This window comes from Spea bombifrons, chromosome 1, assembly GCF_027358695.1.
Source record: "Spea bombifrons isolate aSpeBom1 chromosome 1, aSpeBom1.2.pri, whole genome shotgun sequence".
Taxonomy (NCBI): Eukaryota; Metazoa; Chordata; class Amphibia; order Anura; family Pelobatidae; genus Spea; species Spea bombifrons.
In genome coordinates this window covers 97,573,072-97,597,161 of record NC_071087.1, presented here as the reverse complement: position 1 = coordinate 97,597,161, position 24,090 = coordinate 97,573,072, and the positions used below count along the sequence as shown (strand labels likewise).

The 24,090-nt window shown below is 36.7% G+C and overlaps 1 protein-coding gene across 1 annotated transcript in view; it reads right to left on the bottom strand.

The window, feature by feature from the left end:
• PTPRD (protein tyrosine phosphatase receptor type D) overlaps positions 1 to 24,090 on the bottom strand; it is a 691,347-nt gene that overhangs the window by 216,024 nt on the left and 451,233 nt on the right. The window lies entirely within an intron of this gene.

Below are 24,090 nucleotides of genomic sequence, written 5' to 3'. Positions count from 1 at the left end.
CTAAAATATATTACTGACAAAATAATTAAAAATAAAACGACGCTTAGAATACAGCTGACCACAGTAGAAGTCACCTACTTATAGTCGTTTGAAGTGGGTTGGAAAGCACATTCTAAGTTATCTTTTCAAGTATGAAATAACTTGGCACATGTTGGTCACTGGCACCACACTTACTGTTGGTGGCAGGACGAGGTATAGGAGAAACTGCATGAAATCTGCAGATGTTTGAACATTGTAACATTTTAGGCATGCCATCCTTATAAAGTGCAGAATATGTGGTCATTAGACGTGTGCATTCAGATTTGCACACATTTCAATTTTAACAGAATGTAGACATTGTGAGAGAGAGTGAATAAGAGTGAATAAGTGTGAATGAGTGTGAGAGAGTGTAAATGAGAGTGTGAGATAGAGTGAATGAGTGTGTGTGAGAGTGAAGTTGACTGACAACAAATGTTTTTTTTAATGGGAAAAGCCCTCCGAATTTTATCTGAGCCTACAGGGCAGAAAACTTGTCCGAAAACTAATAGACCAAAAACTAAAGGAAAGAAGTGTTTTTGGCCAGTCACAAGAGTCTAGTGGTCATTGCTATACATGACTATGCATTGTCTCCTCATAATTATAAATGGGAACCCAAGGTAGGCTACTTAGAGTATCTGCAGAGTATATTGCACCACAATCATCCCACTCCATCTTCATCATCTCAATACCCATCCTTTATTTCCCCATCATCTCAATACCCATCCTTTATTTTCCCATCATCTCAATACCCTTCCGTTAGCATCCATTAGCATTCATATTCATACAATATTTAATAATACTTTTAATTAATTTAAATTAATTTAATTTAAATTAATTTTATCAAAAAAGTGTAGTTATTTGTTATTATGGGCTTCCCAATCACTTCACATATAGTATGTGATGTTGGGGGGGTCAAGGCTTCCATTATTCTCAGTCATACAACAATATATTAAGTAAAGAGACAATTAGTGCTTTGAACACTAAGCCCGGCTCAAAAAGGAGTTAAAATCAGCCCCAAACTGGCCATCTGGCACACCGGGCAAATGCCCAGTGGCCCACTGCCCGGCATCACTCTATACATAACAATCTGTCCCTCCAGCAAGATTGAGTGTTATAGTGTGAGGTCACAAGTTATCCCTGACTGCAAGCTATGTGGGCGTAGAAACATAAGATATAGCCTGGCATATACAGCCATCGGTCATGCTGATGTCATTAGGTGGCCACTGGTCTTAAAGTGCCAGAGCTGCCTCATTATACTCAGTCCAGCCCTGGTTAAAACATTAGCATTATGAAGGGGTTTCCCCATCTATAAATCAAAAATGGGAGTTTAATCATTATGGTCAACAACAGAACTCACCACGTACTTCCATTTTTTGTATTAATACGTGAATAAAAGAGTTGAATGAAAAAGTGCTATTTTTGTGCATCATAATATTAAGTGATAGTCTAACATTTTAAATGTTACATCTGAGCCTGTAAAATGCACCTTAGAACACCTTTAACTTTTTATGCAAGACATCATTTGGTACTAGCACAGAAAATAATTGGCTTTGCAGGGAAAGTTGATAAGAAATAAAATGAGATGACTGCCAAAGCAAAACTCTATCTCAAATGACACTGTCACCAAAGGTTTCTCTAACTTGATCTTCATTTTGGCTTATCGTTTTCAGAAACTGCAAAATGGCAAAGTGGCTCTGAAAGCGTAGCTGCAGTTGCAAGGGATTGATTTGGTTGCCAAGTGAAAATGGCCTACATTAACCTGCCACGGATATCTAAATATGTTGATAGAGGTATGCTGTGGAGAAAATCGTCTTAGAAAATTGTCTGATCTGTTCTTTTCTAAGCTGGCATTGTGATTGGTGAATTTACTGCTCATTCATTTTGGATACATAACCTAGCCTAGATGCTTTGTCTGCTCAACAAACAGCTAAATACTAATCAAATGACAGCGTTTTTCTGATTGTGCTGGTTTTCATCCTTCAAAAAGTAAATTCTAAACAGGGGAAAAATGTAAGCTTATATGTTGAATACCCAGCTTTTAGGGAGAATTTGATATATTTCTCACTGTAGCGTTTTCGATGTAAAAACAAATGATTACAGAATTGAAATTTGGGGTTCAGTCCAACACATACAGTTTCAAATTCAAGAAGTATTTAAAGGAGTATTAAATATCTTTACGTAGCTATTATGCAAATATAAGGTTGGGTCCACTCACTAAAGGTCAGGTGATTGTGTCAGCTTGGGAGTTGGTTGAGTTGGTTGAGTTGCCACACTGACTTGTAATGACTCTACTGAGCCCCAATTGGAGGTGAGTTATAATGGAAAGTATAGTAACTTGAAATATTTGAATGGAGTTGAATTCAGTGTACAACTTGCCTTAAAAAAAGAGACTCAACAGAGGAGAGTATATTGAGGAGATGAGTTGAGCAAATATTGGATACTGGAGTGCCTGGTTACAGATGGCTGCAGACGGAGTCTTCTTCCTGGATACCACCGACAGATACAGTACTGTGACAAGAGGAGGCACACAACAGCAGTCTGGGAGCCAGCAGGCAGCAGGTCAGACTAGCTAAGGTCATACATGATCCTGCCAAAATGCGGAACACTGGGATAGGGCAAAGAAGTGTAGTTCATCGTCAATGACCAGATAGTAATGGATCCAAACGAGATGCCGAATCAAAGGACAAAAAAACATAAGTGAAGTCCATTGCCAGGAGTTAAAAACCAGAACATAATCACCACGTGCAAAGACCGGGAACTGAATCAGAAGCCAAGAAAACACTCCAGCTGGGAACAACCCTGGTTTATAAATGCCCTTGGTTATAGGATGAGCCACAGATGTGTCAGGAACAGGAAAGGATATCATGCCTTTTGGGGAGGCAGACAGTCCAGACACCCAAAGCCATTTGGTGGTGATAAGGAGAGGTGCTTTACCTCCCATGTGCAGAGTCGCTGGTTCAAATCTTGTAGTTTCTGACACAAGCACTCACAAGCTCCTGCATGGTATCTGCAAGTACAGGCTCTCAATGGGAGTCCGGTGCCATTCAGTTGAGTGTAATCATTAAGTTCCCCTATGTGTGTTGTTTTTTTTAAGCTGCAGGCACTGGTGCCCCCTTTTGTAACTTGAGTCTCGCTAGTTGAGTTAATCCTTTAATATTACTACTTTTAGTGAATCAACCCTACTATATAGACTGCATTGTAAGGATTTATTAAACACAGAAATCTTTAATAAACAGAAAACTGTGTTAGGTTACGTTACCACCTTACCGGTTACACACACACACTAACATAAAAATATACAGTATATGGCAGTTGCAAATCTGTCAAAAAATCAAAATACAAATGCTTACAATACTTTATATATTTGTCATTGTTTCATCCTCATCATTTTTTAATAAAATAACTGTAACCCAAATATAATGGTAGACCATGCTATCCTTTTATTATATGTGTATACTAGCTACATGTCAGCGAAGAGATTATCAGCTTGATCCTTGAAAACAGAGGATTATTTAGACAACAACATGTTAGACCTTTAGTATAACTCTGTATTATAACAAAAGGAGTATCTTGGTTTGCTTGGGGCTATGGTGTCGCTGCTCAGCGGATATAAAGGCATGCTGCTAATAATCAATGATGATCTATTTTAGGTAGCCTTGTGTAAACCTCACCGTAAATAAGATTAGTAAACGGAAAAAAATATTAGTAATAAATTAAGTCATCTAATTAGATAGATAGATAGATAGATAGATAGATATATAGATAGATAGAGGGATAGATAGTCTTTAGTGGAAGTTGATACACTTTTCAGGGGCAAACATAAGGAATCTTCATAGTTCTCTTCTTTGTATGGGAATCTTAAGAGACCTCCGAGGACTCAAAGCTCATGTAACATTTCATCATTTTTCTATGTCGGAGTAATAAGTGTTGCTAACTTTCTCTTTGACTAAAATGTCCATATACATTTTTCTTATAGGCTAGAAGACAGTTATATTTTGTGTGTGATATCAGAATACATAGTCTAGGGATTCGGGAGCCGTTACAAGCCTCTGCCACTGGTGCCCAGTAAGGGAATGTGTACCTGTCCGGCACTACATGCTACAGAGGGCTTTTGTGTCCTGAAATCATTTTCATTGTGCAGCCCAATGGAATATGATGTCATGCATGAATAAATAATAACAACAACAACAATTAAGCAGCAATCTGCACTACCTCAGTAGGTCCAATGGATGATACTGGTTCCTTGGAGAAGTGAATTAATGACACAGGTGTATCAGAAATGGGCTGTCTCTGTGTGGATTTGAGTACAATAAATAGTATATCTAAATAATCATCATCTTCATCATCATCATCATCATGTAATGTGTAAAGGAGCATGCTGTAGGAAATGCCTCTATGCTAACATTTGCTGCTCTATAAATTCCTTTGCCTTATCCTTTTCTCATATAAGTTGGTATATCCAGAGTGTAAAGCGCATTTTTTGTGTGAAATCCCTGGAACTAATGCATCAAGTAGACATGGATCTGTTTTAAAGTTTACTATTCATAGATACATAGAATTTGATGGCAGGTAACAACCAGTTGGCCCATCTAGTCTGCCTATTTTCCTGCTTTAAAGACATAAACCTTAATCAGTTCTTGGTCTCGTCTTAGATTCAGGTTAGCCATATGCATATCCTATGCTTGTTTAAGATCCCTTACTGTGTTAACCTTTACCACTTCTTCTGGGAGTCAAATAGTGGGTGATATGTGTGTCCACATCTGACCCAGCTGTACCACTGGCTACATTACAGGTTCTTTTTAAACGCAGATTACAAAATTATTATTAAAAAGTGTTATCCTTTTATCGTCGCATTTAAATAACTGTTAATACTCTCATCAATTAAAGTATACAGCAATACATTGTAAGATCACTTTACTCATAAACTCACAATTACGAGAAAAGCACGCTTATCAAATAATTCAGACTGCTATGAAGGATTATGCATTAACTGAAGACATGCAGAGATCGGGAAAGGGTAAAGTAGATAAATTAATTTTATTAACAAATTTTACTGCATTACTAAAGCATATTTTAAGTGCGCCTCTATTGCTCTGCGTGCATTTTCTTTCAGAATTAAAATAATTATCATTTTCATAGCTTATGCTTTATAGACTTTCATTTCCATAAACAGTCATCCCATTATAAAACATCTAATTAATTTATATGAACACACTTTCTATAATAATCATCCCTAAATACACAGTAAATTACTAAGCATGCCTGTAGTTTAAGTAGCGGCATGGTGGGAGATATGTCATATAATGCAATGCGCATGAGATAAGCGTTTTATTTTCTTTTACAGTTGATGAAATTTCCGTACTAAGGACCGTACGATACTTATGTTCCTCCATTTCATGGTATTATCCTTACGTTAACTTGGTGCTCCAAGTTAGTGAGGTTGGTTCCTCTGGCAGAAAGATGGAATTGTACTCTATACTGGCTCGAAGAATAGCAATTCAGTAGAGTTAAACTGATTTTTACAAAATGTCCTATATAAGTATGCAAATCTAGCATCCTAGAAGCATATGCAATGTCAAACGTACATGCATGCAGTTGTACATGGATGCTACATCTTTACTGTTTTATATAGTAGATACGAAACTAATCAGTGTAAGTGATGTTAGAAACTTTTTCTTACAGTTGTTACATGTTGTTAAAAATGAAAGATTCCTTTAACCCCTTAAGGACAATGGGCAGTCCCTAAACCCATGTACATGTACGGGCTTTGTCATTAAGGGGTTAAAATAAAGACAAAAAATTAACTATTATTGGTAGGTTGTTTCAAATCCTACACAGGGTACCTGCATTGTAGAATGTTCATCCATCCTTAACAATGTTTTTTTTAGAGTTAAATCTAGTTTTGTTGTATTTAAAGAAATAATCTATAATGGGCTGTTAATTGGTTATTTCCTGTTGATGTCAGTACTGTACACAATGAAATCCATCTTGACCATGAAATGGTGGCTTTTAGGAGAAGATGCCCTTAATCACTCCAATCTCTTGAATGTATCTCAACTGGTACAACAGTTTTATAACAGGGAAAGTACAACTTCTGAATCCCCCCCTGATGAGAAAAGGACTGTAGATGGCCAGTCATTTTCAAGACGTTGCTGTAAGTTGCAGGAGACGTGCCATTTTATGAAGTTAGATGTAACTTGCAGATTTCATGTGAAATTAGACCCCTTGATTGATTTAGCTTCCTCGTGGTGTTTCACTGAAGCTGGCATACTAGCTGCATCAACTAGAATGTCTTGTTACCATATCAGATCCCAATCTCCACCTGTTTCTTTGATCCTTTCATCCAAACTGCAGAGCACTACGCCTTTCTCACATCCACAACCCTTCCAGTTGATCCCATTAGATATACAGTAACTATATATATATATATATATATATATATATATATATATACACACACACACACACATTTACTGCCTAGAATTCCAGGCAGGCTATTAACAGAACAGCCAAAACCAGTGATTAAATGTATCTTAAAAATGAAAATGCATTAATATTAAAGTATTCCCCAGCTGCAGCAACTCATATCCAGGAAAAATGTTTTAACATGGTCTGTGAGCTTGGCTTGGATGACCCGTGTCAGAATGAGCAGTAACTATAATGGAATTAGCAGGAGGTTAGGCATGCAAAAACTGTTTTTCCCTTGATAAAAATGTCAATTTGCATGCTTCGCCTAATAGTCAGATCCTGTGCATTAGTAAGATGAGTCTAGAGTTTCAGTCGAGAGTGTCAAAACATGCCAACGGAGCTTCTTTATTTAACATTATTTCAGCTAGTGCATGTCTGGCGCTATAAAAATAGCATCGTTTTCTCTACAGTTATACGTGTGGGCTGCTACTATTGCTTACATTTCTTGTAGATGACAAAGCCTGGCAAGCCGAGTCACGCAAACACTCATCAAGATTAGATTACATATTGGTATTTACCCGCTCTTAGAGAAATTAGGATTCTATAGAAATTCTACCACTTCAAAGACGTTCCTTTCTTTCTTATCTGCAGACACCGTGTCACAAGGAAGCACTGTTTCCTAGGAGTGGGATTTCCAAAGGAAACCAAGCAAGACTTTTTGAAGGTTACATTATAAGGTTACTAATAACTAGATTATCATGTTTTAAAAACAACAAAAAAACATGGCTGTCTTCATAATATGTGCGGTAAATGCATTGGTTTTCTTTCATTCTTTACTGCGTGTTTAACCCCTTCGCGACCTTTGCCGGTTCAGGACCGTCATGACAAGAAGGTCACTAAATGACCTTTGACGGTCCTGAACCGTCAAAAAGTTAAATAAGCTTAGAAAGTGATCAAGGATCACTTTCTTCGCTTAAACGGCCTTGCTGCAATGCCTCGATGTCGAGGCATTCAGCAAGGCCGAGATCGGCATCGGGGGCCATGTCTGGCCCCTCCCCGGGGCGTCAACAGCCGCCATACATTGTATGGCGGCGGACGCCCGTTTTTAAAGCGTTTAGGAGGCGATCAACGATGGAAAAAAAAATAAATGTGCTAACATTTAAAAATAATTATGCAGTGATGTCACTAGATGAACCATCCAGTACCAGCAAAATGTGTAAAAAAATATAAAAAAAGTATTAAAAAAATAAAAAAAATAAAAAAAATTAAGTTTATTATTTTGAGCAAGTGCTAAAATTTCTCAAAAATCTCAGAGTTAAAATAAAAGCACTTCAAATACCCAAGGGGTGTCTAATATATAAAAAAAATGGCTGATGGGGTAAATTGGAGTGGCCTAGCTCACAGATAGGGCATAGGTACAGACTGACCAAAATGGAGAAAAAAAGCGCACTTCCCAAATGTGGCATTTTAAATCTGAAACAACCCGACAAACCCATGCATGTCGGGTATCACTGCACTCAGGAGATGTTCCTGAATACATATTGGGGGGTTGTTTGACAGTGACATATACCAGAACCTGTATATCTATAACTAAAGTACAATTTGTGTGAAAAAAATTACTATTACAAAGTTTGACAAAGTGTAGTTCTATAATTGGTGCATGGAAAGGGTTAAAATAACAGCATTTGGAATACCCTGGGGTGTCTAGTTTTCCAAAATATATGGTTTGAATGGGTTAAATTGAGTTAACCGGCTTCAAAGATATTCCAAAGAGGAGATGGAGGCAGAATGACCAAATGACCACCTAAATTACGCATGCCCCAAAAGTAGCCTTTTACCAGCCAAACAATCTGACAAACCCATGCATGTGGGGTATCGCTGTACTCAGGAGATGTTCCTGAACACACATTGGGGTGTTGTTTGACAGTGACATATACCAGAACCTGTATATCTATAACTAAAGTACAATTTGTGTGAAAAAAAAATAAAAAAAAAATACTATTACAAAGTTTGACAAAGTGTAGTTGTATAATTGGTGCATGGAAAGGGTTAAAATAACAGCATTTGGAATACCCTGGGGTGTCTAGTTTTCAAAAATATATGGTTTGAATGGGTTAAATTGAGTTAACCGGCTTCAAAGATGTTCCAAAGAGGAGATGTAGGCAGACTGACCAGATTTGTTAAAAAAGATTTGGAAATCCTAAAACGCTGCTTGTACTTATTGCCCTATAACGTACAAAAAACAGCAAAAAAACATAAAAACATTGGGTATCTCTAAACTCAGGACAAGTAGTAGAATCTATTTAGCTAGTTTTTTTACTTGCTTTTTTAGGTGAGTAAAAGATTTTTCAAATAAAAGTCATAAAATGTCTTTTTTTTCAATTTTTCACCATGTTTTTTTTATTTTTTTTATAGTAAATAAGATGATACGATCAAAATAATGGTATCTGAAGAAAGCCCATCTTGTCCTGAAAAAAACAATATATAACTTATGTGGGTACACTAAATGGGTGAGGAGAAAATTACACCTGAACACAAGCACCACAAAAGTGTCAAAACAGCCTCGGTCCCACAGGGTAGAAAACGAAAAATGAGCCCGGTCCTTAAGGGGTTAATAATAATAATATTTAATATATTTATATATGTCTTTTTCATGCAGTGAATTTAAACATCCATATCATAGACAGAAATCTATCTTAAAGATAAGTCAATGCCAAAGACCACATAAGGTTTAAAAAAGGAAAGTGGAAAAATCTCCTCGCCCTCTCCTCACCCTCTCCTCTGCCCATTCTTATCCCCATTCACAATTGTGAGCTAGCTCTGCCCCCCCATGACATGAATGATCTTGCCTCTGCCACACAGGGAAAGGAAGACCTTCTGGACCTTCAGCACTGGAAGGTATGGCACACGGTGATCAGGTAGACAACTATTAGGTTTAATGCAGTCAGCATGGTTCCACAGGTTTCTTGGGAATATAGAACCATACACCAGAATCACTCCAGATTTAACTTCATTAATATAATCCACTAAATCAGTTGTTGATTCTTTGCTAATTAATGGACTAAATTATAGATCCTCTTCTACTGTACGTGGTGCTTCATTCTAATGATAATTAATATGCTCCATAAAATTTTATTTTGGTGCTAGCATTTCAATTCCAAACTCATTTTCTCAGTAGCTTTAATTTGTACCAGGTAACATACTCATTCATCCCTAACCGAATAATTGAATCCTTGTATGGGGATAACACAAGTGAGAAGTGAGATTTGTTTAGCTATAAAAATTATGATTCTTCAGCATAGTTTTTAATATTAAAAAACCTTTTTTTAAACATGGTTGGTAGACCACGGTAGATTGGTAGATGTCAAAATAAGGATAGCCTGGCCAAATAAAAATACACATCAGTGTCAATACTACAAATTTCTATTTCTTGATTCCACAACAATATATGTAATTAGAATTATGATCACACTTTGCTGTATGTGGTAGCAAAATATTTTTAAAAAATGCGCGTTAATGCATGTTACAACTTTTCTGCCTTTTTCCACGGTAACTTGAAGAAAAGCACTGACCATTGTAAAAAATCAGTCAATACAGGCAATTTCTGGCAACTGATGTCACCCAAACACAAGAAGTCCCTTGGACTGGAAAGTCATACCAGCCCTAGTATATTGTATATTTTTTAATATGTGTTATTTAGTTAATATGTAATTAATTTACTTAGAACAAGTTCAGGTATCATTAGATCTTCCAGATCTTCCAAATAACAATGTATTTTGGCTTGGGTTTATGTCGCTACATACACTGAATATACTAGATGTTTGCAGTGTGGAGCAGTCAAAGACTTGCCGAAAGACAGAATATTTGATGTACTACTCACACAGAGCTTCCCTAGTTCAAAGTCACTTCTGTGACTAAGCATTGAAGTCAATCGTGTGCCTTGATTAGCTGTATTAAAGCATTTAAGGTCTGAATAATACAGAAAATATGCCACGGTATAGTCACTGATTGAATTATGCACATCATCCTCTTTATTGCACCTTTTGATGTTATTCACTAGTATTTTATGGCATAACTCGTTTCTGAAAAGACTGGAAAGTGTTTCAATTTTGACAGTTTTCAAAGTGTGAACTTTCATTATCTATACTAAAACACATTTGTTATCCTCCGTATTTTGAAAATTCCAATCATAAAATAATAAAACTGCAAAACTATGCCTTTAAGGTTTCAGCATGAAATTCTCCGGTTTAGATTTAATGAGTACCATCAGTACTATATGTTTCAGGCATCTCACCACTGTGCTCAAAGAGAGACGGCCATATATGTTGGACCTTTAGTGGTCCACTGTGAGCTCTCTCTGTGATTTTACTGTCTATAAAAACATTTATAAGCGTTATGCTTTTGCCTCCCCTCAACAGATGCACTCCCTATAAGCAGGGGCAAAAGGGGCAGGTGCCCTGGTCATGTTGTCCTTTGGGCTTCTTCAACAGCTGGATCATACCAACTGGCCTCCTGCCCTTCTGAGGGTGTGAAGGCAACACAATACCCGTTGTTATTTTTTTAATGCCTTTATCTCCACGTCTGCACTGCCTTTTCGTATATTCTGCAATCTCTTAATGTCACAGAACAAATTTGGTTTGGCACATTACATGATTTCAATAACTGTCCGTGGACATTTACCACCATTCTTTACCTCCGTTGCCTTAACATATACGCAAACCTGACTTGTAACAATTATTCTGATGGAAGCCTTGACTTGAATTAAAATGATTTTACCCTGGCTTTACTTGATTAGCTAGGTTTATACAAGGACTGGAAGCAATTTTCACAATTCTTAGATGTCAAGTTGTCAAATACCAAATTGACGGAGTACTTTTAAAACCTGTCTTGCAACGGGGAGTCTTGCATGTAAAAAGGAAATCATGCTGAGTATTTTCTCTCTCCTCTTCCACAGAGGAACGGTGATGTTTTTTTTTTTATCCATTCTCCTCCGAACCGCAATGTATTCCCATTTTCCTATTGCACTCTGGAATAATGATTTAAAATTGTATAGAAAATAAAATGTAGTTTAAAAAAACAAACGCAAGTGCTTCAATAATACTGCCTTCCTTATTGTAGGTATTTACATAGACATCAAAGAATGGAATGTCACGCATTTTGACACTGCAGACTAGTAATTTGCATGCAAGACTAAACGAAAGGAGAAAAAAATTGCTGGTCTATCAAGTAGCAATGAGCAGCCATCAGACAGGAACTGGAAGCCTCTGACACTCCAAATGCTATGGACTATAGTTCCCATAATACAGCATGAAGCATGATGGGTTACACAGTCCGAGACAGACTAAATTTCAGTGATTAACAGATATGGCAGCTGTATTCCATACCAGGCTGCGTGAGATGAGATTTCTAAACAGTATTCCAATAATAAAATAGACTTGGTAACATTTAAATAGCATGTAGCATCTACAGATCACTATTTCAGCACTGCCATGTTTTAAATATGTCTTTCAAAGCAGACATCAACTAAAATAATTACTCTACTAGAAACATTGACTTAACTGGTGGTTAAAATCTATCCGATTTCTATGTAATATCTGTTCTCTCTAATAGCTACAGGGCAATGAAAATACTTAAGGTGGACCGGTCATCAACAAACGTTCACTGCAGGTAAGTATAACACTTTAAATATGTACTTCGGTAAGAAAATCACAAACCTCATGTACATACAAAAAAGTTAATTCTTATCTTTGGACTCGTTGTGGTATACTGCTGCTATGCTGTCAATCTCACTAAGTGACATAAGGCCTACACTGGCCATCTGGCAAGCTGGGAAAAGGCACATTGCAGATATTGCGGAGCCACTCACATTTGGTGCCACTCTTGCAGAAGATCCAGTTCTTTAATGTATACATGCAGCTGCACGCTGCCTGTGAGACAGTGGCATGCGACCACGCATATTCAGCCAGGAGCTGCTGGCCTTAAAGTGCCAGGGCCACTTTTCATTTCCAGCCCTGATGTGCATGCACACGTGCCATCTTCTGCCTCTGTAACAGTATGCCTTAAACGTGTGTTAATGCTATTTTCACTCTCCACTAGTGTAATAGAGCTACGGAATCTGCTGGCACTCTGCTGAATAACTGTAATATCATCTGCATGTGCTGGCATAAAGCTAGCACAATGTATACATAAATTCTTACCCTCTATCAAGCAATACCTTGTCATTTCTACAATAAGGGGGTGCATGTTACATTAAACTCGAGTAAGGGCTCCCACTGCTAGCTAATTCTATGGCATGTGTTCCCCTGGAACTATCGCTGGACCATAAAATCCTAAGTGTTAATATCCCATTGCTTTCTACCTAATGCTAATTAAACCCATGCACACGTGGTGTATATCTAACCAGACACTAAAAGTATCTCCCTCATTATTATAGAGCAAAGCAAATGGCCACAGAATACATGTTGCTGGCCTCCCAATAAAGAGTCATATAGTACAATCAATGAAGAGAATGAATTTTTAAGTAGGCAGTTGTAAAAACGTAATTTTAAATGTTTCGTTTCATTGGTATACTAAATAAAACCTAAATCAAAAATGTTGGAAACCATTCAGCTATTCCTTTCTAGGGCCCAGAGTGTAACCATCCACGGTATGTGATTTCATTTATGATAAGATGAACGAGAAAAGAAGGAATTTTGTCATTGCACAAAGGAACCGCAGTGAGAAAAAGAGAAACAACTTGTTAGATGAACTAATTTTCTAAAGAAAATGAAACGGCTTATAAGGGATATACAGTTTATCTGATAGGTTGTAAATCAATCTGAGCTTAACAATGTTCATGGTTCATTGATTATAACCACAACACGCACCTTCATTCTCTCATAGACACAAAGATCCATAAAATGTACCAGCCATTTGCAGCGCTGTATTTATCTTTGGTGCTACACTAAACCTGACTCACAACAATGCCCCAAGATGCCCACTGGCCTTAATGTTGAGCACCAAGACATGACATCATATTTCAACACCTGGATACAGTGTGCTATATCAGCCATAGTGTAAAGGTGCTGGTCAAGGAGAAAAGAGGTCTCCCTTGTAACTGGCCCATGGAGTAGTCTGGGAGTCTGATGATCCAGTGGAGTAATTTTATATGGTTTTGTGGCAGAGGAGCTTTTCGGCATCCATGTTTGCCTCCCTAAACCTAGGCCTAATCGTCTTAGGTCAGCATACCTTGCTTGGCATTTGGCACTTCAAAGTAGAGATGGCTAATGTGTGGCAGCTGTTGTTGAATCTTAACTTCTCAAGGCCAGAATACAGGTCCATGCAGTCTTTTGCAGGGTATTACATTTTTATATATATATATCAAGCTATGGGTGGTAACCTAAGGGTTTTTGGGCTCTGGGTATCTTCTCCTGGACAACAGGAGACTTCAGTACACGCCATTATACACACCTTATTGATCACTGGTCACTAATAAAGTGATAGCACAAAGTGAGGTTATATGACAAATATGGCTGCCATGATGAATTGCCACCAATGCCATTTTGTGACATCATCATGCCAATGGAGGGTAATCACATTGACTATCCTTTACATGACATATATTTTACGTATTATTCACCAGCACAAGTAAAATTCTGCCCTACAGTAAGTAGGATGTATAAACTCACAGGAATACATCAATGGGAATTCATTTTTTTAAGGTATTAAATCTGGGATAAAATATGCTAAATTGTGAATGCAGCCATGTGTAAACAAATTTGTGAACATAATTTTCAGGAACGTCATAGCAAAAATGAGTTCTGTGAATGAAAAGAGGTACAAAGAAGCCATATAAAGCAGCAGAAACCATCTATACTGTAAATAATTTATTTTTTCAGCTACAACAAAACACAATATGTGTATTTCCATAACTCCCATTAAGGTTGCCTGAGACAGCAAAATTAGTTATAGTCATTTTTTATATATCCAACAGGATGCTTTTACTGTATCCTATGTTGATTGATATAACTTCCTGAAATACTGTAAAAACAAATATGATAGATTATCTGATGAGTGAGTGGAACAACATATAAATTCCTTACAGTTAGATCATCAGGATTATCAGGAATTAGACATGTTCCATGAATCATTAATGTTCAAATGAGAAACTATTAGGGCTGCATTCTTAATTTTGGTTCTATATAAACAGATTTACTTAGGGCATACCACTTAAAACAAACAATTTCTGTATCCTAGCAGCAGGTAAATGTACTGTAGATGAATAAGTTACATGGTGATTTTCTCTCTAGGTGCCATAATTAGGTAGGAATAGCACAGACACAGTAGGGTTCATTTTAGAAGGTTATTTCCAGAAACCAAAAAGGCAGAGCATTATAACAAGCTGCATCTATTAGCGAGAATGCTTGTGGTGTGCTTTAATGAATCCAGTACACTACCAGTACAATAGCCGCATACCTTATCAGATGGAGCTGTACTACACATTTATTGGCTGTTAGTCATTCTAATCACTTTATGCGAGCCACAAATGACCTTTCATAAACAGGGGTGCAGTGTGTAAACGTATAGACTCAATTCATGTATCTTGATTAATTCATATTTTTTCCCTTTTCCATGTATTAAGAAGCTTCTATATAGGATTGGGTAGAGGTGGGATTGTTGGAGAGTTGCCTGGCATGATTTAAGCCAGGCCATAAATACATAGCTACATAGATAGTAACAGCAGAAACAAACTAACCTATACTAAATAGACAAAAGTATTAGGACACCTGACAGTGATGAAAAGGCTTTTAATTTTATGTTCCAGTTCATCCCAAAGGTGTTTGATGGAGTTGAGGTCAGGGCAGTGCAGGCCATTCACGTTGTTCCACACCAAATTCATCCAACCATGTCTTTATGGATCTTGCTTTGTTCTCTGGGGCACAGTCATGCTGGAATAGAAAAGGGCCTTCCCCAAAACTGTTCCCACAAAACTGGAAGCATTGCATTGTCCACAATGTCTTGGTATGCTGAAGCATTAAGATTTCCCTTCACTGGTTTTTATGGGCCAGGCCCAACCCCTGAAGACAGCCCCATACCATTATCCCTTCTCCACCAAACCATACAGTAGGCACAATGCAGCCAGACAGGCAACATTCTCCTGGCATTTGCCAAACCGAGACTCGCCCATCAGACTGCCAAACAGAGAAGCGTGATTCATAACTCCACATAATGTGCTTTCACTGCTCCAGAGTCCAGTGGTGGCGTTCTTTACACTACTCGATCCAACGTTTGGCATTGAACTTGGTGATGTGAGGCTTGCATGCAGCTGCTCGACCATGGAAACCCATTCAATGAAGCTCCCGCCACACAGTTTTTGTGCTGATATTAATGTCAGTGGAAATTTGGAACTCTACAGCTGTGGAATCAGCAGAGTGTTTTAAACACCATGCACCTCAGCAATCGGTAACTCTGCTCTGTGTAGAACACTAACCATTTCAATCCTATACCCTCTATGGTTTAATCATGCCCTCTTTTTTTAAATAGTCGTGGGCTTTACTTAACTGTTTGAGAAATAACTGAGCAAGAGTTGAATCATATTTTGCTGCCAACATAGGGTAAGCAGAATATCCCCTTTAACCAGGAACACTCTATTCATGAGATTTTATTAATAAGCATATATGGTTAAATGATCCATCTGGTAAACTTTTCCATAGCTTCCACAACATGTTTTGTGTGTTCAGGCAAAAATCAACAAAACTTTTTTTTTTTTTTTTAAATGGATAGGAAAATGCAAATTGTGAACACCATATCCACTGCAGCTGTGCGCATTTCAGGGAAACCCAGTGGTGAATGTAATTTAATTTGTACTTTAAAATATATCAGACCTGATGATTGTGTGATTGTTTTACCCCCTGCTGCCTCAGCATGTAATATAGAAATCTTGTGGTTTTCTGTAGTAGAGGGTCATCTCTTTATTTCCAAATGTCCTAATTTTGCATTTTTTTCACTTACATCTATATTTGGTAACTTTAGTACAGAAAGAGGGTATGTGATTATGTGGTGCTTATTCTCCAAACAGTTATTATTGCTAGGTGAGTTGCAGTGATGAACTATATGTATTATGAAGGTCCTAAAAATTTCCCACCACCCACCGTCGAAAAGGCTGGGCTGAGGCCAACAAGTGAGCATTGGTGCTTGACATATCTCTCATCAAAACGCACCCTGTGAGTTGTCAAAGACTTAACCGTTCTCATCACTCAGGGCTTATTGCCCCCCCCCAAAGTTACTATACGTTAAGAGTCATAGTGCCAACTCAATAGCATGAGGCATTTTAAAATTAATTACGTATATTTTGGAGAAGTCTTCTTCAGCTTCTTCATACAAAATGCCATATTAAACAAATTGCAAGTAGTTAATTTTGCAAATGTTATGTAAACCCTTAGATATTCTAGTACACACTGTTTTGTTTTATGTTCAATTAATTGAATTTACCAGATTTCATGGTGCCCCTCTGTAAATGCATGAAGGGAATTATGTATGTATAGTTTGTGTATTATTATTATTATTATTATTTATTGTTTTATATAGCACCATCATGGACATGATGGTTATTGTGAGTCAGTATATGTATATATTCATATCTGGTTATATATATAAAATAACCTCATGTGTGTCTTTTTGGGGGTAATTTCTGGGGGTAGCTATCTCTGATTATCATATTAAAATAATCAAAATATATACAATTAAATAATAATTAATAAATAATTAATAATATTAATAATTAATAATAATAATAGTTACTACACAATGTGTTCTGTTGCCCACTAACATACATTTACAAGTCACAGGATTTGCCCCCAGGCTATATGTACCACAGCCATTGATCCCTGGGTTAGGGTATGGTGTTTGGTTTTTCCAACTTTTTGGCCTGTCTACTTGTTTTTGGCCTAGCCCTATCTTTGTGTGCAAATAGCCTCACAGCACCCATATGGAGATCTTCACAGGGGTAAAATTAAGAGGTTTGCAGCCCCTCATTAATAAAATGAAACAATTGTTCTTGCTTAATCAAAACAATATCTCGATTCTATCCTGGTTGCCGTAAATGGGACTACTTCTTATGTTGCTGTTTGATAATATTAGACATCTTATTTTCCAAGGATATGGTGCATATGGCAACAACACAATCATGGCTGTGCGAGTACATTCCATTTGGTAACATCAGTAATACAACAAAATATAGGATTACACAAGACCTTCCAGAGATATTTCATGCTGCAGTGTTTTCATAGTACATCATAAATCTAGGGAATGGTGCCCATATGAAATAAGTGAACAAAACAAGTCTACAGTGTCTTTTTTGTGGTTAGTTCTGTTTCCATGTGATCGCTGTTATAAAGACTCCCATTGTATAGCACTGTAAATTGCATTATACGGCACAAATTCCAAGTGCTAATGGAAGTAGTGTGTAATGTATACTCTTTATAAAAGACTGGCACTGCTTGTGTCTTGAGGAAATGAATAGATCAGTAATTATAAGCGTGTTATTATGTGCAGAGGAAAGGCATGCACTACTGTATTATTTCCAAGATGAACATATCTGCAATACATTACATTTTTATTGACTTAGAGGAAAGAATAGACCACTTTGGGTCATACTTACTACTAGGGAAAAAAAGATTTCTATTAAGGTGGAATTTCTGATGTTGATACATATGGATTAAATATGTTTCGTTATTTAAGCAGAATTGCTAGGATAAATAGCTTCATTTTGAGTCATTACTAGATGCACAAAAAGCAGACCAATGTGAATGGGGATAAATAATAAGATAGTCAAATATAGTAGTAAGAAAGATGTAACAAATATACAAAATGGAATGTTGTTATGGAATGTTGATAATTCATTAAAGCAGAAATGACATCAGGATCAGCTCACAAATAGTCAGTTGCATCAATCTGAGTCTCTCCTTCAATTATTTATCCCAAAAGAGCTGAGTCTTCTGTAGAGTCTTAGCTAGCATGAATTTGCGTGAAAGGCTGGCTTCTTGACATACATAGGTTAAGCCAAAAAAAAACCCAACAAACATTATTGAGATTTCAAATCATAAACTCTGAGATTTGGTTTGAGTGCTAAGCAGGGCCGGCCCAAGACTTAATGCCGCCTGGGGCGAAGTTTAAAATGACGCCCCCCCCGTCACCGACGCCATTATCTACCCTAAACCCCCCCCGTTTAAAGGTACTTACGTTTAAACAGTCCTGCGGCGAGTCTCCCTGCTCTGCCACGGTGCCGGCTTGTAATGCCGAGCGCCGGAAATTGACGCCACTTCCGGCGCTCAGCATTACTAGCCGCCACCGAGACCGAACGGGGAGACTCGCAGTGGAGGAGAGAGAGAGGGGCGCCGAGCGGGTAAGCAAAAACCACTCGGCGCCCCTCTCTCTCCTCCGCTTAAAAAAAAAAAGCGCTTGGGGCGACAAAGTGCCGCCCCTTCAAACGTGCCGCCTGGGGCAATTGTAGGGCTGGCCCTGGTGCTAAGCATCTGTATTCCCATGTCTATCAAACTAATTTCCAATATGCTGAAATTCGACCATAAAAGAGAGTAAAAATTCACTGTTCAACCTGTACCCCAGCGCCTCAAAGAAGATGGTTATTTTGTAGTAGTAAGTTATAACAAGCATGTATTTGAACTGATTAGTTAACAGGTTTATCAACAGGGATGTTTGGGTTGTGGGAACTGTGAAATACTGACCTCCAGCCAATGTCGAAGCTCCATGTTCAGTTCAGTTCAGACAGTTCAGGGCTTTGATTGCTTTTTTTTCTTTTTCATTTTGAAATACTGCACATTAAACTACTCACAGTACTGCCCAGTACTTTAATGTGCATTCATGTACAGTGGGGCTATCACAGACATTTCCCTTTAAGTTAGTTCTCCCTTGCTGTTTACGTTTTTTTGCTGTCAATTGGTTCAGGCAGCCATTGTCCTGGTAGGGTGAGGAGATGTGAGAGAACTTTACAAAAGGAGATTGATTGGCTAATACTAGTTGTATTATTTTCTGACATAATACCCCAGCTTCCCTTAGGTAAAAGGTAAATGAAATATCTCCAGATGAATTACACTGATTACAAGCCACAAAGCATAAGCTATAGGCAGTTGTGATTGATGTACATAGTTATGCTAAAACCTATTATGATGGCAGATTCATTTTACATTCATGACATCCCTTAAAGAACAGATGTTATATATATATATATATATATATATATATATATATATATATATGTATATATATCTTTGTGGTATTAAAGATTGCTTTCTAAGACACTCTGTGCTTTCCTTTCCCATCCATCACCCACTCAGCTCAAACAAAAGAGTAAAACTTATAAGATATCAGCTACTGAATCTTTAAAACATGCAGCAAAACCCCAGAACCCGCTGTGCCTGGAATACCGTAAACTAATACTTAGAAAAATGTGTTTGGGAACTTTTGGAATATGTTTCTTTCAGTGCTCCTCGACTCATCTGTCACCATCTAAACACACACTGGCATTAACTATAGAAAATACCATCCTGCTGGTTTCCCTTTCTGAAATGTACTTTGTGTGCATCCATTGTTAAAATGAGAATAAAAGTCTAGATAAAAGCATTATTGCTTCAAGCCTGCTGTCCAAGTCACAAGAACCTGCTCATAATACAAATCTACTTCTGATAAAGAAGAATTGAATATGTCCCATTTTCCCCAACACAAAACCAACTGCAAAGGCTTGTATCATACGCTAGCACAAGGTTATTTTACGCCTTTGCCCATATCAACTTATTTTCGCATCATAATGTAATAAACGTGTGTGGGTTAAAATATATATATATATATATATATATATATATACACGCACACACATATATTATTATTATTATTATTATTATTATTATAAATATTATATATATATACTGTATATAGTTACTTATAGTGTATATGCTTTATGGTTATATAAACTATAAGATGCTGAAGAATGAGTTATACAGACAATGGTAAATAAAAACAGAAGGTCTAAAAGACCCTACAATTTAGCAAAAACAGAATGCAGAAGCACAGTAGTATCGAAGATTATTCATTTGCATTCTGTATGTAGCAAAATCAACTATGGTATTAGTAGGAAAAATAATTGTTTTAAATCCCTGACTTTGAATAATGGATGATTCCCCCCCTCAAGCTTACTTTACAAATTGCAATTATATTCAATTGTAGCTCAAGAAGATTACTGGTGACTAAGAGAGCATCATCAGCTAAAATCAAAGATTTCCCTTTACACAAAAACAGACACTTTTCATAATGATCTGGAGGATAATATTAAGTATGCCGCGTGACACAGACACATTCGGAAACATTTCAAAGGATTATCATGTTATCATTTCAAGTCAGTTTAAAAAAAAATACACTCACAAAAATGAATTGATGTTCAAGTGCTTCCAATACAAGGCTATAGAGTATGCTTTGAAATGTCAGTTAACTCTATGATGAATATTATTATTAATCTCATGTCTATACGTATTTACATATTGAATGGGCTTGTCAAACCGACAAAGACAAATCATACAGAAGGACCTACCCGCAAGATTACAATACAAGGATATTTATTAATATTGGACTCATTTCAATTTTAAGTTGGAATTCTAATATTTGTAACTTAAGGCTGTATGTTAGATAAGCTAAGACAAATATTTGACCTGAAAAAAAGACAAATATGATTTCTGGTGTGAAGCATGCAACTAAGGAGAAACAAGATCAGTCTTCTTCAAGCAGCCAAAAGTGATGTGAAAACGGGACCATGGAGGGGGAAGTGCATTCTTCATGGAGGAGACGATGTATATGATATATATTCTTCATTGATAGAGTATGGAATACTAGACATACAAAGGATATATGGAGATATGGATCCAATGATAATTTTAAATTGCTCCACTGAGATCCACACGCTCACTCCTTGCCCTGGATCCAAATGTTATTTTGATGCACATTAATGTCATCGTGACATGAACAAAAAATACACACCCTCCCATACAAAAAGTCTTGCTGAGGATATACCATTCTAATGCTATGAGCACCATGACATCGATACCATCTTAGGTGATCAAACCTGTGCTTCTGAATGCAGTTCACTATAACAGGGTTATCCCTGAAACTGGTTATAGATATATACTGTTGTAAAGCAAGTTGCAGCGGGCCAATTGCCCTTATATTGGTCCTCTATTAAGCAGCCATAGTGAATCTGCGGGTGATTAATACACAAGGCACACAACATATTATTAGCTGTATTGTGAAATACGATTTATATTCAACAGTATTAGGCAATTTTGTTTACAGATTTCACACGGTACATTATAAGTTATTATACATGTAGGGCTACTATTAAAATCCGCAGAATAATATTTAAGTAAAGCTCTCTCAAAATCTTCCAGTTTACGCAACACAACTGATTATTTTTTGTTTCATTGCTTCATTGATTGGTTGAGTTAATGGGTTAGCATAAAAAATGTGAAGGGAAAGCCAGCCCCTAGGTACAATATATTGTCTCACTTAGAACATGTCGTGAAAGGTTTAAAGATGTACTTTGTATTAAAGATGATGTTCTGTGTGTCTACATTCATGACAATTTTAAGATAACATGGTTGCAATAGTATTGAATTAAGATCACTAGCACAAAAATGAAAAGAGAAAACTGAATTCATCAAAATACAGGACACACAACCAGCAAATATTATTTGGTTGGGGCAGGATCTCATAATATTGCCACCAAAATACTTTTGCTTTGCGCAGAAAGCTACACAACAAAAAGCATAAAAATACTTTGCAATAATCATTTATATTTTATCCTTGCCATTGCTCTCTGTTCACTAACATTTGAAATTTTACTTATCTGAATGCACCACAATTTCCCCAAATTTCCCTTTAAATTGTAAAGTGAATAGTGAGTTAAAAACTAAATATAAAGGGGGGATATGGGAAAAAAAACCCATTAAATATTAAACATTGTTTGCTACTTTGACTGTAAAAATGGATTCTTTGACAGAACAGCATCAGTTTGTTTTTTTCGTGTAGGATATTTTGGTGCAAATGTAAGGAACTATGGTTTCACAAGTGCTTTCTTAGTTATTATTATTATTTATTGTTTTATATAGCGCCATCAAATTCCGTAGCGCTGTACAATGGGTAGACAGGACATAACAAGTAGTATGTAATATAACAAATTGACTAACAGAGACAACAGGCGAGTTCCATCTCTGTATTTCATACACATATGTCTTGTTCGCAAAATTGGTGCCATTTATTGATAACCAGAGAGAGTGCCTAGCCTGTTATTCGTTGCCACGTTTAAACCGCAGGCTTGCCACCCTCTTCACGTCTCCCATGAAAATTAATAGTATGGAGCTGGTGAAAATGTCTTGATGTTGAAAACTGCATTTGGAGGCAGTAATAATGTTTATTTTAATTATGATTAAAATAATTAAATAAAGGTTTTATGGAAAAGCCTATATTTTCTGATAGTTAACCTATGCGAATGAATCTTTCCAAAGATTGATCCTGGAAAGGCAATATAATTACCGGTACTTTTAATACAATTATCCATAAGTCCCTTATATAACTGTATGCTCGTCTTCTATTTTTTTAAAAAATGCATGCTGGTGCGGTCACTTTTCATTGCTAAACACTTAAGGTAGGATTTAGTTATACCTTCTTAACCTTATACAGTAGATTGGTCTCTATGGCATCTAGCAAAAAAAATATTATTTATTTCAGTATTGAAACCTAGTTTCCTATTTTTTGCCCATCCGACTCAGCCATTACTAAAGCCTACATGAGGAATTAACTCTCTCCCCTTGTCTTTCCCGTTATCACAGTACTGACACTCCCATTGTCCTGAGAGTAGAATAAAACATACAGCTATTGACTGTATCGATTGCCATTCTCTCAAGGGACCCCATTCCAGCAATGGCTGACAATAAAAAGAAGAGAATATAGTACAATTTCATGCTGACATGATAAATCAGAAAGACCGGAAACCTAGGAACGGAACAACCTTTTGTAAATATACCAATCTATTCTAAAATATGGGGTCTATTCATTAAAGAGGGGGCTTCTGTCAAGCTGAAAAATGTCCCTGATATATTTCTATTTTTGGAATTCCACATGTTTTTTTATAATCTGGCCATTAAACAAAATACTGCTCATCTAAGACTGTGACGATGCCCATCATCAGGGAAACAAAAAATAAATTTATATCTTGCCCACCAACAATTGCCTAGATTCAATACTGGAAATAAATATATGTTCAAGTAGATTATGGTGGAATATATGATAAGAAAACAGGGATACATTGGGCCCGAATCATTAATTAAGATAAAATGTATCATTTATTTTTCTATTGAAGATTGCTATTTAGTTGCAACAGATCAATCAGCAACATTAATCCACTCCATTGTTTTAGTTTCGCAAAGTTATTCAGACTCTACGTTAATGTTATACTCTATACTATATTAGATATAAAAACTTTTTTTTTGACATAAAAAGTTAAATAGCCTTATTTGACTTATAACATCTTTACATTCTAATCATGCAAACGGGCTATCCTCCCTTATATGTGCATAAAAAAATTAAATTAAATCTGTAAATTGTCAGAACTCTGTCCGTTGTTTT